Genomic DNA, 16,509 nt, shown 5'->3' with positions numbered 1-16,509 from the left:
AGCCGATGGAAAATGCGATTTTCTCGAGCGGCATTTTTTTTTCACTGCTCTCCTTTTAACCGGCTTACGGAAAACGGCAACAATCGACGGCAAAAGTTGTAAGCCTGCTGGACTTTTGGTCGCGAGCGTGAAAAGCATCACCACGAGAGTTCGACCCAACAATACAATCGTGCAGTAGCCTTTGATTTTTGTTGTGTGTGTGTGCTTTGCGCGAAAAACCCTTCAGCTGATGAACTAAATCGACAAAAATGAAATCATCCCATCCCGCGAGAACCGGGTGGCCAATTCCCCGTTCGTTGCCATTCGCGAGGGAAGCTTTATTTTTGTGTTCGCAACGGCTTGGTTCCGTTTGAAGCGGGCATAAAATCGATAAGTGTGCCCCCCCCCCCCACAGGTCCTGTTTTTCCCAGCATCCGGACTAGCGGCCATTTTTCCCCGGTTGCGTATCCGTCGCAGGTGCTTGGGGTTGGAAAGCAACAAAAAAAAGAACCCAAAATCACCCAACGCCCGCAAAACGGCGACGAGAGAGAGAGAAAGAGACAAAGAGAGAGAAAGCGCAAAAAAAAGAGAGACAGAGTGGGATCCTGCTGTCCTGTTCTGGCTCCATTTTACATCGGATTCGGTCGCTCGGGACTATTGTTGTGTGTCCCCAGCTCGTCCTGTAAATGGGGGCGAGTGCTCCGCTCTAATCAAGTGAGCGCATGCTCTCGAATGCGCTTACCCCTCACCGACCCGCTCACCCACCCAACCACTCGTCCATCAGCCCCCTCCCTTAGGACACCCGCATCGGAACTGTATTCATTTCGTTCATCTGATTTCCGTGCCTCTCGAATCGGGCCGGCGTTTGTTTCCACCGGAATATGAAGTGGATCGCCGCCCTTCCGTTTTCCCTTCGAAGGGGGGTTGGTATCCAGGGTGGATAGGGTGTTGCGGGTTTGGGGGTTGACGCCCACACTGAACCCTGCCGGTGTACGGGCACAATCGAACCAGAGGAGAAGGATGTCCTTTCGGCGTGTGCGTGACTCGCAGTTCGTCGAAATACGGGGGGGAAGTCCTTATGGCACGTGCGTACGTGCCGCTTGAATGTGGTAGTGAATGTCCTGCGAAGGAATCCGACGCAAGGATGCAAAGGGTGGCCGTGGTGGTGATTTTCTTGTAACGAAATGTTGCCTTTTTGACTTCCCTTTTACCTTTCCATTTGTGCTCTCCATTTTGGCGCTCCCGGCCATCACCCGTGATCAGCGTGTGTTCTCTCTCTCTCTCTCTCACTCTCTCTCGCTCTTTCACACGGATGCGCTCTCTTACCCTCCCACATGGCGTTGTGTCTCTGCTCGAGGGTGGAAGGAAACAAAACAAGAAGAAAAGAAAAAAAAACCAAACGACATCCAAATTTCGGACAATCGAATCGTGCGCGCCGGACGCCATATTGGAAACGGTGGATTTCGATTGCTGCATTTCGATGGCGTCCCGTTTGGAGGTTCGATTTCGGGCAAATGCGATGAACTCGTGCCTGTGGATGTGGTTTGAGGTTCACTCTGAGTTTGCCTTTTTGGCACTCGATGTGTGCGTTATATCGATCGGATCGAGCAGCAAGGATCCTGCTGGGGCACGTCCTTTCGAATGATGAGCTTCCGATTGAAATTCACTTGCACACCGGTGCTGCTGTTTGCGATTAGTGAGCTGTTTCGGATGTTTCCGTGATTTTTTGTCTTTTTTGGGCTTACCTTCAATCCACGCAAATAGATCCGCAGGCACCAGGCTTTAATTTTTTGGGGGCAAAACGTGACGTGAAATTCTTCCCACTTTCATATCACGCTTCCGCAACACAACCAGGCTGGCAATGGAACCAAAAGGTGGTGAAGAAATCAAAACTTTCCTTAAAAAATCAACCACCGAGCCCGTGAAGGTGGCAGAGCAGACACAACGCTGTGGGCAATGGGAAAACCCGCCTGGAATGCTGTGGAATACCATTCACTGACCATCGAAAGGATGGATGCGAAAGCAATGGTCAATCCATTGAGAGTGAGAAAGAGAGAGAGAGAGAGAGAGAGAGAGAGAGAGAATGTGAAAAAAAATCCATCATCCATGTTTATGCTGCCGTTGCTGCCGATGCTGCAAAAGGGCAGACGGACGTGGCCATTCCCGGTGCTCCTTACTGTTGACTGGGCCACGTCGCTGGACCTTCGCCTTCATTTGTAAAGTCAATATTATGAGTGAAAATAACCGAATATTTTTCCGAACCTTCTGGCCGCTTTCCGTGCTTTCCGTCGTCAGTCGGTCAGGTCGGCCTCTCGGTCATCATTCTCGGTCAGTGTATGTGCCCGTTGGTTCGCCTGCGCTATTCGGTCGGACATTTGTGCCTCCCGAATCCGGGGAGGCACGGAAAACGGCATTCAGGTCTAGATTTTCTTTTTTATTCACTTCCCCGTTCCTGTGGGATTCCATTTCGTCCATTGTCCTGTTGGCCTGCGCAGGGATTGCGCAGCGGCCAGTGTGGGGCCGCCGTGAAGGAGGACATTTCAGTTCACTTCCAGCGGTTTGGTTTCGTTCCTTTGACATCGATTTTGATAGCGCTGAGTGAGGATGGATTGAAAGGAACGAAAAAAAAAATATTGTGAAATAAAAATATGAGAAAAAAAAAATTCCCCAATAAACCATATCCAGGACGGCAAACGGCGATGATGTGGCTTTATTCAGAAAACTCTCCAGCCGGACGGCGTGACAGCGTCAATGTGGGCCTCCCATTACAAGCGGCCATTTCTTTTCATTTATTTTTCTGCTTTTGAAAGACAGATTGACCAAATTTCTCCCGACCCGCGCACGTTCACGTTTCGGGCGCGTTGTTTTCTTTGGGTTTTTAATTCCTCCGCTCGGTCGAAACCACATCCGTGCGGCCGCAGCTAGGAAAATATTATTCTGTTATTTTTTTTCTTCCTCCGGGCTCGCACGAACCTCGGAGGCTGTGGTTTTGGTGCTTTCTGTTTCACTTTCACCCCGTTCGAGGACTACCTGCCGTCGAGCAAGGAACCGGTCGAAGGAATGCCTCCCCAAAATGCTGTGTGTCGTTGCGAAACCCCTTTTGTCCCGACACCGGACGTGTCGAGGCATGATGGATGGCGGGAGAAAGAAAAAAAACAAATTCCTCTGGGAAAAGCGGGCATGGTTGGGAAAACAGAAGAGCAAACCTAAAAAAAAATGCATCCTTTACACCCACACGTGGTGATCGTGGTAAAGTTCTCGCTAAATCGATCGTGGTAAAGTTCTCGCTAGTACGATTTAAGCAGAACATGCATTAGTTTCTAATAAACCCGCGAAGGTGTGCTTTAAATCGCCGGATCACTTCCAATGCCGACGAAGGACGAGGTCGAGGATTCGCGGGAACTCGAAACATGATCACATCCTTTATTGGATCCCGCGTCGTCTCGCCGTTCATTCGCCCGATGCTTTTCCACCGTATTGGAAACGTGCAGCATTTTGCTGTTGTTTCCTTCCGTCAGGATCAACACTGGTGCTGGTGTTCGCAAGGCGTCAAGTGTCGTCATTTGATCCGGGGTGTACGGGCTCAAAAATGCAATCTCGGAATCATTCGCTCTCGAATAGCACCGTTCACTGCCAAGGCGAAAAGCGGACGCGAATGGAGCGAAAATTTAAACAATTTCGATAGCTCGAAGCTCAGCCAGAGACACAGCCCGTGGGATCGAGATTATTCGTTTGGGATGCGCCAGGATCGGGAAAACCTTCGTTTTAGCGTTTAATTTAAGTCCCTTTTCCTGCGATACGTTTTTGCCAAACCATGGGCACCTGCTGGAAAAAGGACTCCCGCACAGCTTATGCATCCTACACAGCCCTTCCAAACCGGATGCAGGTTACTTGACACCGGACATCGCCGCCAGCTCGGGGCGCGATTTTTCATCGATGCCACGGAAACGGATACGTGCATGTGCCACGTGGCACGATTTATGCCACCACCAACGTACATATTATTCGGTCGTCACACGAGACGAATCTCTCTCCCCCGGGTTGGCAATTCTTCACGGCCGGGCGTGTGATGACATTCCATTTCACGCCACATCCACACCAGAACCCACGGTCACTGTCCAGCCTGGTCTGTTGTGGTTTTTTTTGTGCGTGTGCGCGCTTGTCCTTTGTGAGGGGATGAGCCAGGACATTAGAGAGACGGCACATGAGTCCGCCCTGCTGCAGGATGTGTGCGCTGTTTCGTGTCCTGTTCGCCTGTGAAACTGCAATCTTCGGTGGCGGATGCCGTTTTTGTGTGTCGCTTAATGGAATAATTTTACCGACACCATTTGGTTTGAGCTTCTGCTCCGCTTTACGGTATCTTCTTAGCTTCCCGAGCGCCCGAGTGTGTCCATTGGCGAGAACTATCTTACGCCGTAATGATGCTGCGATTCAAATTCAAATTAATATCCACACGAAAAGCCGCAAACTACCTGCGCTCGATGTTTGCGTACATTTTCCGAACTGTGCAGCCGACGGGTTTGGTGAAAAATTGCGTCTACTTCCGGCCTGTGGGCCCTTCCTGAGTGACCAGCCACGGACGAGTGACGATCTGACCGTTCAGGGGTTCGCACTCCAGCCGGCTGTGGAGTGGAGTGGAAAATTGAAAATCGTCGGTCAGTGGAAAAACCTGTCATCGGCAGATACGGCGGGTGGAATCTCTCACCCGCTCGTATTTCACCGGACCATACCCTGGGACGGTTGAGGGATTTTGGCATTGGCCAGTTCCTTCTCTTTTTTTTATTGTTCACCCGATGCATTCCACTTCTGCCCCTAGGGTGGAGTGTTTTATGGGCAGTAAATTTTGGGGGCACGGAATGGAAATGGCTATTTTTTTTCTCACCGTTCAAGCACCACCAGAGCAATTGTAAAAGCCAACCCGTGGAAGCTAATGGGATCAGGGAGATGAAAGTAGAAAAAGTGGCTTGGTTTGATGGTTAAAGCAACAACCAAAAAAAAAAGTACTGCTCATATGTTTGCGGAGGAGCAAAGTTTACCGATTAGAATGCGCAAGCTTGGCACGACAACCCGGCCAATGTTGCACTGCCAAAAGGGAACATGGTGTGGTTCGAAAGCGGTATGGAATGAGCGGACCAACCCTGCCAAAATGGCGTCGTTACGCAATTACTTCCTCTGGCGAGGCGAACTTCCGAATCGATTGATTTCAAATTTCAACCCCACGACGAGGGGTTCTAAACCGGACGGGGTTGAGCTGCCAAATCGCTCCGGTTTCGCATTTACCGTTTCCATTTGGGGTTGTGCATCCACTCGATGCTTGTTTCATGCCGAACTCCAACCGCTAATTTCGAGTTCGGAAAGGCAATTTGGGCAGCAGTCAGTAGCTGGAAACTGAATGGATGATACTGGGCGAATTCATCGATCTTTCTGCTGCCCCCTTTGCCAATGGAAACCGATACCGCAGGCTCGTTTAACGTGCACTATCGGGGCTGGTTTCGTCTTTCCATGCGTGTTTCGGGTGAAAATTGAGCCAGGATCAAAATGTGGTACGCAATCCAATGGGAGCATGCTGCGAAGCACGTTTTTTATGTTTTTTATGTTGAACCAAAAATGCGCTTCTCGCTCATGGATAACGTCAGTTTTGCGCTCGTAATTACCAAACGATAAAGAGGTTTGTAAATAAATCGCATATTTGGTCATATTAATTGCGATTCCGGGTTCATTTATTTCCGTTCGAATGCAATGACATGATGTGTGGGTGTACTTTAACCAGATCATGTTGTTAAAAAATTTGGTCACAAAATCAATTGTGAATAGATCACAGATTACTCGAATTAGACAATCAATATTGCCTATACCTGGAAGCAAGTATTATTCCCTTCTGTTTGTGCTGTGATACATCGAAGCCCTCCGCTCTTACACATAATTGTTTAGACGCGCCATCGCCCACCCTAAGGACTTCCTACAGCGTCGCAGCTCGTTTCTTTGCGGCACTTTCTGCCGCTAAAAAATCCCAAAAATCGGCAACCTGCGAAAATGTGCCCCTTTCTGCAGTTCCGGCCAAGTTCAAGTGCGCGGCATACATTTATTTCGCTTCACCGCGTGTGAGTGTCGTGTGAGGCAGGACCTCCCACCCGTTCACCTCCCCATCCACTCCCATCCCCCTAGGGGGTGGGACGCACGAATAAAGCAGCAACAACGGCACATTCACTCACCCAACACAACACAGAGACCAGTGGCCAACAGCCTTTTTCTCGATCGGCTTGGCATGTTTTGTTTTACCCTTGCTTCTCCACTCCTAGGGCCACTCGAACGATTAGCGTAGCGCGGCAAGAGGTCACCGATTCTCTCCCCACGGGGCGCACCTGGGACCAGAGCGAAGGCTTCCGTTGACCAGATTGTGCTCATTAGCACCCGGGCGATCCGAGACCGGCCGACGGTGGAAACGGGACGGGTGGGAGCCTTTCAAGAGGTCCTTGCGGCCACTGTCGATCGGAGGGAGGGGTAGAAGGGAGACTAGCCAGCCAGGCCGGTTGATGGAAATCAGAAAAACGCCAACCAACCTCGCCAGGGCTCCGGCAGCTGGTGCCCGCGCAAGCGTTTGCGTGCGCAGGTTAGTTAGCAAAACACTTCACGCTGTTACGTAAGAAGGCGTACGTATTTCCATCGCATGGACGACGGGGAAGGTGGGGGGGGGGGATGGGTGGAGACCAAGAGGGAGCCTTCTTGAATGTTTATGCTCCGTATGCAAAGCATCCCCCGTCCCGTGGATGGGGGGGAGGTGTAGAATTTTTGTTTCTTGGAGTTTCTTGAATATTTTTGCTTCCTTCTTTATGAAGGCTTCCTGCCGGTCCCATTGCGGACCGTTTTTCCTAGTATTTCGGGGCGTTTGTTTCTCTCTTACCTTCCACTCCGCCCCCCCCCATGCCCACCCTTACCAGCGGCACCGAATGAATGGTGATGAATTGATGAATTTGTGTGTAAATTAATTTCGATGGTTTTCTAAGAGTAGAACCCACTCGTCGCCGTTCCGTTGGCGTCGAGGTTTGGCTCCGTTGATTCGAGGTGCCGGTGGGTGTTTGGGGGTGGTGAAAGAGAGGACGAAGAACGGTAACAGAAGGGTGCAGGGTTGTTTGGGGGTTTGCGGGGGCGGAGGCATCGCGTTTGCTCGTTTCCAGCTTCAGGGTGGGTAAATATTTGCTCGCCGCTCGGCCGACGCAACGGATTCAAGTGGCAAGAAGCCATACATACACACATACACGCGCACATGCACACACACACACACACACGAGGGCTAGAGAGGAAAAATCTAAATTTATCTTAAAAACACACTCCAACCCGGTTTCGACTCGGCTATCAGGTGGCCGGCCAGCGCTGGCCGTTGGGCTCCGTTCTAAGAGGGTGCGTTTTTCTTCTAAATTGTGCATAAATATGATAAAGGGGGGGCTGAGTGGGATGGTTGGGAGTGTGAAGCTCCTTCGCGAGTGTGGAAAAATGGCTACCAGCGTGAGGGATTGGGAAATTTTAGTTGCGTGGTGTAGTGGGAGCCTTAAAACAAGGGAAGATACATCAAAACATCACTCGCCTTGAATCAGGCACGTTCTCACGGCGCCAAACGTGCCTGGGCTGGTGGGGCCGTATCCTGCGGGTTTTCCTCATTATAGCACACACACACTCACACACACACACATACAGGAACAAAGCAAGGCAAGCGAATAAGCGAAAACAATGAACCACGACCCGTGGGCGTTGTTTTTTTTTCTTATCGTTTTATATTTTCCCATCGGTGATAGAGCGCGCGGAACCTGCTCGAAAGAATGCACCGGATGCGGATATTCGCCCGCTCGGATCCTGTGTGGCACGTCCCCTGCCACCATGTCCGGAAGCGTGTGTCAATTAATGGCACCCGCCACCCACCACCCTTCGCACCCGTCCCGAGGGTGGCCACACTAGGGAAGCAATTATTTTTTAATAATCAGCCCACACACCATCGCCCACTTAACATTTCCCGATTTGGAAAGGGGCACCAGAAGGGGGGAGATTTCCGCACCGGACGTACGGAAGCACCGTGCGGAAACACCACGCACTTGAGGCAACAGAGGAAAAACTAAAAAAAAAATATGTATATAATGCAAAAAAGGAAAAACTCGTCACGCGGCCGATCGGAAAACAATTAGGAAATCATAATTTGTTTTCCCAAAAATATGACATTTGCTTCCGTGATTGGAGGCGCGACGTGGCACGTGCCGGCGACATGTCGGGCCCTTTTGTCCCGTGACCCGTGTGCCCTTCGGCCACCGGGAAAACCCCCGTTCGGTTGGGTGGGTGCGCAATTTACGCGGCACGTGCGCGTGATTCCGAGCAGCAGAAAACGGGAAAAGGAGGCAAAAAAAAAAAACACACACACACACACACAGGTTAATCTTCTCGGTCGTAGTGCGAGAAGAGCGAATGGGAGGGCAGTTCGAAATCACGACCAAACGCGGTGGGTTTAATCCGCTTTTCATCAAAACTCCTGAAAACTGAGGCGCACGCGAAAGAAGAAAGAAAAAAGAGCCTGCAAAAAAAAAGAACGCCACACCAGCGGAAAGACAGGTTTTCGTCGTCGAATTTATTACTGCCAGGTAGAGCAGCCCGGCCACGGAGAAAACAATCGCTTTTCCCGGCACCGGATGCCGCCACCCTTCTGAAATGCCTTCCTTCCGGTGGTGGTGTGGCTTAATCGCTTGTTATTGGAAAATGCGACCTCGCGCCAACAAGCTGATCGTTTTGGGCCCGCAACCCGACCCTTGGGACGTGTCCGGGGAATCACCATGCACACACACACGCACACACGTACGCACACATCTCGAAAATCACTTTATTAAATTGCCGTTTCGGTCGCGGATTGCATCGCAGCAAGCGGGGTGAATATCGGCTCAGGAAAAGCGAGTGCGCGAAACCGTGAGTGAGCGAGACAAACGACGAACAGGACGTGAATGAAAGAGCGAGAGGGACGCGAGTATGTCTTCGTTCCACGTCATCGAACGTCACGGGGGTTTTGTGCGTAGGAAAATCCAGCATCCCTAGCGACGGTTCGGTTTCCCCTTGGCAGTGCGCACGCTTGCCGGGAAAATTCCCGGCGGGTGGGTCGGAAAATCCCGCAGCGTTCGGGGGCGAACGGTTCCGCGGTGCGTTTATTGTTGATAATTTGTTTCATATGCTCGGATTAGGCGAACAAGCGTGCCAAAAAGGGACCCCGCCGGTGGCGCCGTCGGGCATCCTTGCGCGCGTAGAAAGGACCACCGGTGGTGCCGCTGCCGAACCGATGCTTGACCCTTACGGGATGGCCACTTGCGCGTGAGGGGTGCCGTGTTTTCGATGTAATTATCATAGCCGTCAATTATCGTATCGTTAGGGCTCGATGGGCTGACTAAAGGTGCGAGACACGTGAAGGGCGCTGGTAGGTGGGAAGTTGTTGCTTGGGAAGATTACCCTTGCTTGCAGCCATCGGAAGCTGATTCTGGGGATTGATTTAGGAGTGTAGTGTTAAATTTTCGGCAGGTGGAAAATAGAATACATTAGGTCTTGTCTGTTGGTAAATTCACAACTTGCTAAACGGGAGATTAATATTGGAATCATTTAAGCATCGTTTTGGGCATATGATCTATTTGTGCATTTTCTAATTATGTATTCTTCACCAATATATAAAAGCAATTTCAGTGTTTTAGGTCCAACAATTTGGTAGAAAAAGTGCTCTTATATCGGGAAATGTATATTATCAATTCCAAATTTATGGAGCTGCTTTGTCGCTTTGTTTCTAGAGAAGATACAATTAGTTGAATCGCATCAATCTTTATTCGGTGTAATCAAGAATATTCATTATATGAGATTATCCACAACACTCATAGGCAGAATATCCGTGGAAAAAAAATACATAAAACCTCCAAAAGCCTCACTAATTGCTGAACCAGCTATCAATTTACAATCCCAAGCGTTCAAACACAAACAAATCACCACAACTCATCCGACACGGCCCTCCGACGGGCCTTCGAAAGGCGTTTTTTTCCCTCCCAGCTTCTATAAGGACAATTAAACCGAACCGCCGCGCGAGTGAGAAATCCTTCGATCTACGGATTCCATAGGGCGCGTGCACCATACACACATACGTCAGGGGAAACGCAAAGCCCCGCGGGCGAAAAGGAAAAAAAAAGAAAAACGAAGGAAAACGCAGGACCGGCCTACTGCGGTGCGGAAACAAACAGCACATTAAAATCGGCTAATCCTTGAGCAAGCGCTCGAAGGGCTCGCAGGCACCCCCGGGGGTTGCTGTGGGAACCCTTTTAGGAAGCAGGGTGGCTCCCAGGATGTGCCGGTCGGTTTAAACGTGCTTACTGGGAGTTCGCATTTTCCACCGATTACCGGTGGGTAGGTCGGAAGGTCGGGAAAAAACGGTTATTGGATTTACTTCGGTTGAGTTGAGAACATTTTCATCAGCTCGTTGGTTCGATTTCGGCACGTTCAGCCCTCCAAGAAACTGATATCGCCGTCCGATCTCCCCCCTCTGCCCTTCAGCCCTCGATTGGAGCCCGTTGCCGTGACACGCCGGACTGATGTGCCGAGAAAAAGGGCAGAACGCAGGAACAGACTAACAGCGCACCCCTTTTGTCCGACCAACGCGTTCCGAGAAAAGCGACCAAGACGCGGGAAGAAATGAAGAAGACGGCAAGCTCGATCTCGCATAATAATGATGAAGAAAACAACAGCAACAACAAAAAGAAACAAAAAGCTCACAAAACGCTAAAAAGCGCCTCGTGCGAGGAGACCCACAGACCTGTCAATCCGGGCGGCCGTGAGCCGTGACGAAGCCTCGCAACTCCGAGTCCTGGGTGGGCCGGTCCTGGACTATCGACAGGGTTTGGGTCCACTGGCCATGGCCACGAGAGGAGCGATGGTACGATGAGAAGCCAGAAATCCGACAGGCCCGCTCGCGCGATTAGTCAGCAAAAATGGAGCCCAACCCAGCGCCTCCGAGTGCCTTCAAACCTCGGGCCCGTTTCGAGCCCTTCACTCCCGCAGGCTCGTTTGTGCCCACCGTAACCGGTTGGTTTGAATTTTCGCAGAAACCACCCGACGCTCGAGGTGATACGGGGCAGGGAAATCAAACGCCTGGCGACTCCCAATGGCAACTGCTTCAGGATAATTAAATAATTACATGACTTCACTCTCCACTCTCGCTCTAAGGCTCGTTGCGCCGGTGGTCGTGCTTTGGCCCTGAGGGAAAATGGTGACGTCTCCGTCTCGCTTTGTGTCCCTTTTGGAGATGATTTATTAGAATTTTGGATGCTCCGCTCGTACGGGTGGTAGAAAATGGTGAAGTTGAACCGATTCAAAGGAGCGTGCCGGGCATTGGAACGAATTATTCATCACCTCGTTCATTTTTGGGGTGGTTTGTTTCTTGCCTCCCATTCTAATTCCGAAGCATCCTTTGGTTTGTGAAGGTTCTTTTTTTTCTCCCTGAAAAACCTCCCACCACCCAACTCGTGGCTTTCCACGGCTCTCGGATGCACACAACGCACCGATACGGCAACAAAAACAACAACAAGCCGAAAAAGAAAGCTCACCTGTCAAACGAGCGGTGAACGCGCGAGCTGTCAAACGACCATAATCGATTCCAGGTAATTGCTGGCGCAATCCCGCACAATGGCGTCCCAAACTCTGGTCATCTCTGGTGCCATCGAACCGTGCTGGTTTGTGTGTGTGTGTGTGTATGGGTGCGTGTTGAAAACACCACCTCGTTGAGACGTAAACGTCAAGGTTGGAGCTTTATTTTTCTCTTCTTCTTCTGCTCAGTAGAAGCCTTTTGTGCGGAGGATGCTGCAGCGCACGAGCACGAGATCTCGCGCCACGTCGTCGATTGTTCCGGCCGCTAATCACATGACAGTGATCCGGCGCGAGTCCTGGGCGATGATGTGGTCCCGTCAGCACGCACGCACGGGGAGGTTTGATTATGTTTTGGATTATGGGCCCCAAAATGAGGTACGAAAGAGAAAAAAAAACACAATTGTGTACGCTCTGTCCGTCAAGGGGTCTAATTTGTATTGTTGCCTCCGGGAACAACCACGCCGAGGCTCGTCATGCCCGCAGGTCGTGGTTCAACTCTCTGTTCAGAAGGAGAGGATGCGAAATTTTGCTCATTAAATTCGCCCCCTCAACCTCGTCAGCGGAGCCAGCGCTCGTTATCGATCCGATGTTGGCAGGTGCCCGGAAGATAGAAGGTCTTGCTTTCGCTCTTGCCCCGAGCTGACGTACCGTTTCGACACGTTCAACTGGAGGCGACGATGTGCTCTCGCTTCCGGTGTGTCTGTACGCTCGTGCCCCAGGACGTGAAGCTGCAGGATGCGCTTCTGCAGCAAGTCCGTACCAAATTACAGCATGCGGGTTCGTGGTGAGAATTTACGACGCCGTCAGAATTAGAAGCAATTAGTCTGCAGCGTGGTTATGCAACTTCTTCGAACTATTGCCAAGAATGCTCTTCCCAAAACGCGAACACGCGAGGGTTAGATTCGCGTTAGGACCTCGCTCGATTAGTTGGAAAATCTCCCACCCCATCGTTTGGTCCTTTCAGGACACGCCATCCCGTCAAAACCTCGGCAGACAAACCTCGCGCCACGACATCCCTACTACCTGCTGACGGCTGATGATTTTCATTGTCCTGGTCACGTACCGTCATGTACTCCACTGGTACCTCCCTTCGGCGGATCTTCCGGTTACTTCCGCACGGAGGCCCTTTCGGTGACGTTCCGGTGCGGAACAATAGCGTCCGGAAGTGGGCATCGGTGCGGGTCGGTCAGGGCGTGCATAGCGGGTAAGCCACGAATGTCACGATTCGTTCGCTCGAGCACATCAAGATCGCGTTCTCGTCCTTCCAGGACGCAGCTCGAACAGGGCCGGAAGACAGCGCGGTCTATCGCGCCGGTTCATCACCATCGCCGACAGCCATGGCGCGGGAACGTGCCTTTTCGGGCGTATTTCGTTCACAAAACAGCAAGCATGATGTTGCTGACGGTGCGGTTGTCGCTAACTCGCAGGATGGGTTGTGAAACCACCATCACAAACGCACTCCAACCCACGGAGGGTGTACGGGAAAATTTAAAATTTCCACGTGAGTTTTCGAGGCGCATCTTTTGGCGCAACAATAATAGTAAAACGTTTATTCTCTTCGCAATGAGACAGTTTATTTCGAGCTTGCAAGATGGAAAGTGTGTGTATCTTGTGTGGGTGTAAAAGGATTCCATCGAATGGAATGAATTGCGGGACATATTGAATTTATGGGACTCATATCGTTGACTTTTGATTTAAAACCTTTTCTTTTAACGCACAACAATAAACTATGAGTGTTGTTGGCATGCATTAAATGGGCCACTTATCAGCAAGGATATCATAACGCAGCAGTTTTCTTTGTTGATTTATCAAAGTTCTTCCCAAACCCTTGCTGATCCAGCCGTCAAGTGACATCTTGACAGCTAACATGCCCATCAATCTTTTTTTTGCCGCTCCGAAAACAAAAACCAAAGCCTACTGCTGGTGCTACCATTCTACCAAAATACCCAAAATCCTTCCGTTTGACTCCCTGTCCTCGCTCGATGGCATCAATCTTGGCGACTCGCTCATCTCAAGACGCTTGCAAAACGTGTTTCTAATGATTTCCCCCTTTTCTTGCCGTTGTGCCGCCAGGAATATGCTATACATAAATTAAAATATTCATAACCTTGCGCGGCGGACCATAAATCTTCCCGCCTGCAAAGGGATCTCCCTTTTCGAACAACCCACCATCGTGTTGGGCCATGTCGCGGGGCTAATGCCCTCCCAGGGTCTTGCCTTGTTCCAGGGCAAACAATCCGATAACGATCGGGAAAGATTTCTGGCCTGTCGCTGCTAGCCTGAAACTCCTGCTCAGTTCCGCGGTCCGGGCGTCATTTTGGGCTATTCAAAGCACCACTGAAAACCTAAGATGACGCCGTCGTGGGTGGATCCGGACACGGTGGAGGAAACATGCCGGGTAGGGCGAAAGGGCCGCTGATGGTTGTGTTTTATTTCTATTCAAAATTCATCACCATTTGCTGCGAATGGGGCACTTTGTTCTGCACAACAACGGCCGTTCTTGTCGGTTTCTTGGGGGCGCTCGCATTTTTTTTGTCGCTCGTATTATTTCCTTTTTGCCCGGTTTTGCGTTTGCTTTCTCTGCTTCCCGGGCGGTTGTGCTGGGATGGGGTGCACCATGGGGAAAGAAAATGGCCGAGGAAACCCTTTTGCTTCGTTGCGTTTCCTTTCGGTTTTTTTTTCGACGTCTCGCGTGCGCCTCAAGACCCGAAAACCATCTTTCGTCTTCGGTGGTATGAATATTAATTTTGCACTCTGGTGTGCTTGCAAGGGGATGGCGAAAATGGGGATGAACGTGGGACACAGGATGTCTTTGCCAAGATATTCTGGTGCTTCGTGTGCTAGCCGCCCGCAGTAAAGCCTTTCGGGAAGGGGGTGATGAACGAATAAAGGAAAAGATCGTATCGCAGAGCGTGGAGGAGGGCCACGTGGATCCCAAGGAGGTCACCGTTAGCCGTTATCCTTGGCGTGTTCAAGGAATCATCGCGAGAGCGAGTTTCTTTCTTGCGAATGAACGATTTCTTATCTAACGGGTTTTTGGTGCCATTTTGTCGTGGTGTATTAATTTTAACAGCTTTTTCGGGTGGAGATAAAAAGCAGAAAAAAATGAAGGCGATCATGTCTAGAAAATGATGGTATTCTTTCCAAAGCCACGCAACATCTGATAACACATTTTCCTTGTATTTTTTTCGGTTTTTTTTATTTTTCTCATCTATTGGAACGTTGTTTAAAAACGGGGAGATTAAGACTACTGCAAATCTCCTTCAACGTTTGCATGACATGCAGAATAAAATGAAACACCGTCGAGGGTACGTTTGGTTTTTCGTTTATTTACTTTTCGGTGATTTATATTTTCTTTTAAATTCTTACTTTTGTTTTCTTTTCATTCCACCTCCAAGGAAGGCTGTCCTGCGTACATGTGTGTGTGTGTGCGTGTGTTTTTTTTCTTTGCTTTCTCTCATCGCCTTTGGAGTCCTGGCTTTTGCTTACTCTCGTTCTATCTCTCTATTTCTCTCTCCTGCTTTCGTCCCTATTTTCCTCCTCACATCTCATCTTGCAGATCGCCTAATCCTGCGCGTTCTTCTGCCCTTGCCACCCATCGGTCCTGGACAGTACTACGCACACATGCTTGCCACGTTTGCCTTAATTATTTGTCCTTCTACGTCGATTACCTGTTACCTGCGCTTTCTCTACACGTGTCCGCCATTGCCCAGCGGTTGCGGAAAGCTTCGATGTGCTTACGCTAGTGTGCGATGTTTAGTTTGAATTTAATTGCAAAAAAAGGGACTGCGCTCGAGCACATCCCGCGGACCTTGTGTGTGTGTGTGTTTGGATATATGCGAATGGAGAAACGAAATTCCTTTGGCCACGTTCTCGTGTTTTGTTATGATAACCAAACGAAAAAATCATGTGGGCCCTTTTGTCGCCCTTACCTTCCTAACGGTTTTCGGGGAAGTTCGTGGAATTGAAAAACAAATCACCGCATCGCCCCCCCCGGTATGTGTGTGTGCGTGTGTGCGTCGAGGATCGTCCCAGGATCCCACTTAAGGACCTTTAACTTACACGGGTGTTTAACTTCTTTGCGCGTGCGAATTGCGCGTTATCGGGGTTTAATTATTTTAATACTTATTTTACGTACCGCCCTACTATGCATAGTGGACACCCTTCAGCCGTCCCTGTTATCGACCTGTGTCTAAAACAGATCTCGACCAGAGAGCCTTGGACGTTCGGCGAGCAATTTTTATTTTCGCGTACCCTCCCCAAACTCGCTGTTGCCGTCCCTTGGACCTTAAAACGAAACCACCCCATTTTTTTGCGATCTGGCCCAGCTTTGTTGTATGTGCGTGTGTGTGTGCGCGTTTGTATTTTTTTTTGTTCTTTTGTTTTGCTTAATTTTTTTCCACTCCACCCCGACCGCTAGCGTGCCTAACTTAATGCTCCGTAAAACAGTTATGTACAAACGTGTAAGGGCGTGCTGGGGGTGCTTGTGATACGGCTGTAGCTAGGTACGTATTAATGTGTGGCTGCCCTTATCCAAGCCCCCAAGGTGCATACGTACGCACGTCCTGTCCCCCCGGTAAGGACTCCGCCGGTGGTCGTCCAAATCTCCGTTGGAATGAAATGCATGAATGTGTGCCCCCATCTCCTAGGGGGTTGTGTTGGAGGAGGAGGAGGAGGAGGAGGAGGAGGAGGAGGAGGAGGAGGAGGAGGGGGGGGGAGACCCTTCAAAGGTAAAGCACACCCTTCACGGGCGTCCTTCGTTTCTTCTCTGCTTGGAAGGTCCTCTCCAAGGTTCGCGTACTCATGGGAGAGCTAATGTCTTGCTTGCTGTTGTGGTTTATCACTAAAAAATACATTCATTTATATCTACGGCCGTGTGCGTATATCGTA

Source organism: Anopheles nili, chromosome 2 (assembly GCF_943737925.1).
Source record: "Anopheles nili chromosome 2, idAnoNiliSN_F5_01, whole genome shotgun sequence".
In the NCBI taxonomy this organism is placed as follows: domain Eukaryota; kingdom Metazoa; phylum Arthropoda; class Insecta; order Diptera; family Culicidae; genus Anopheles; species Anopheles nili.
Note: the sequence above shows the minus strand (reverse complement) of the source record.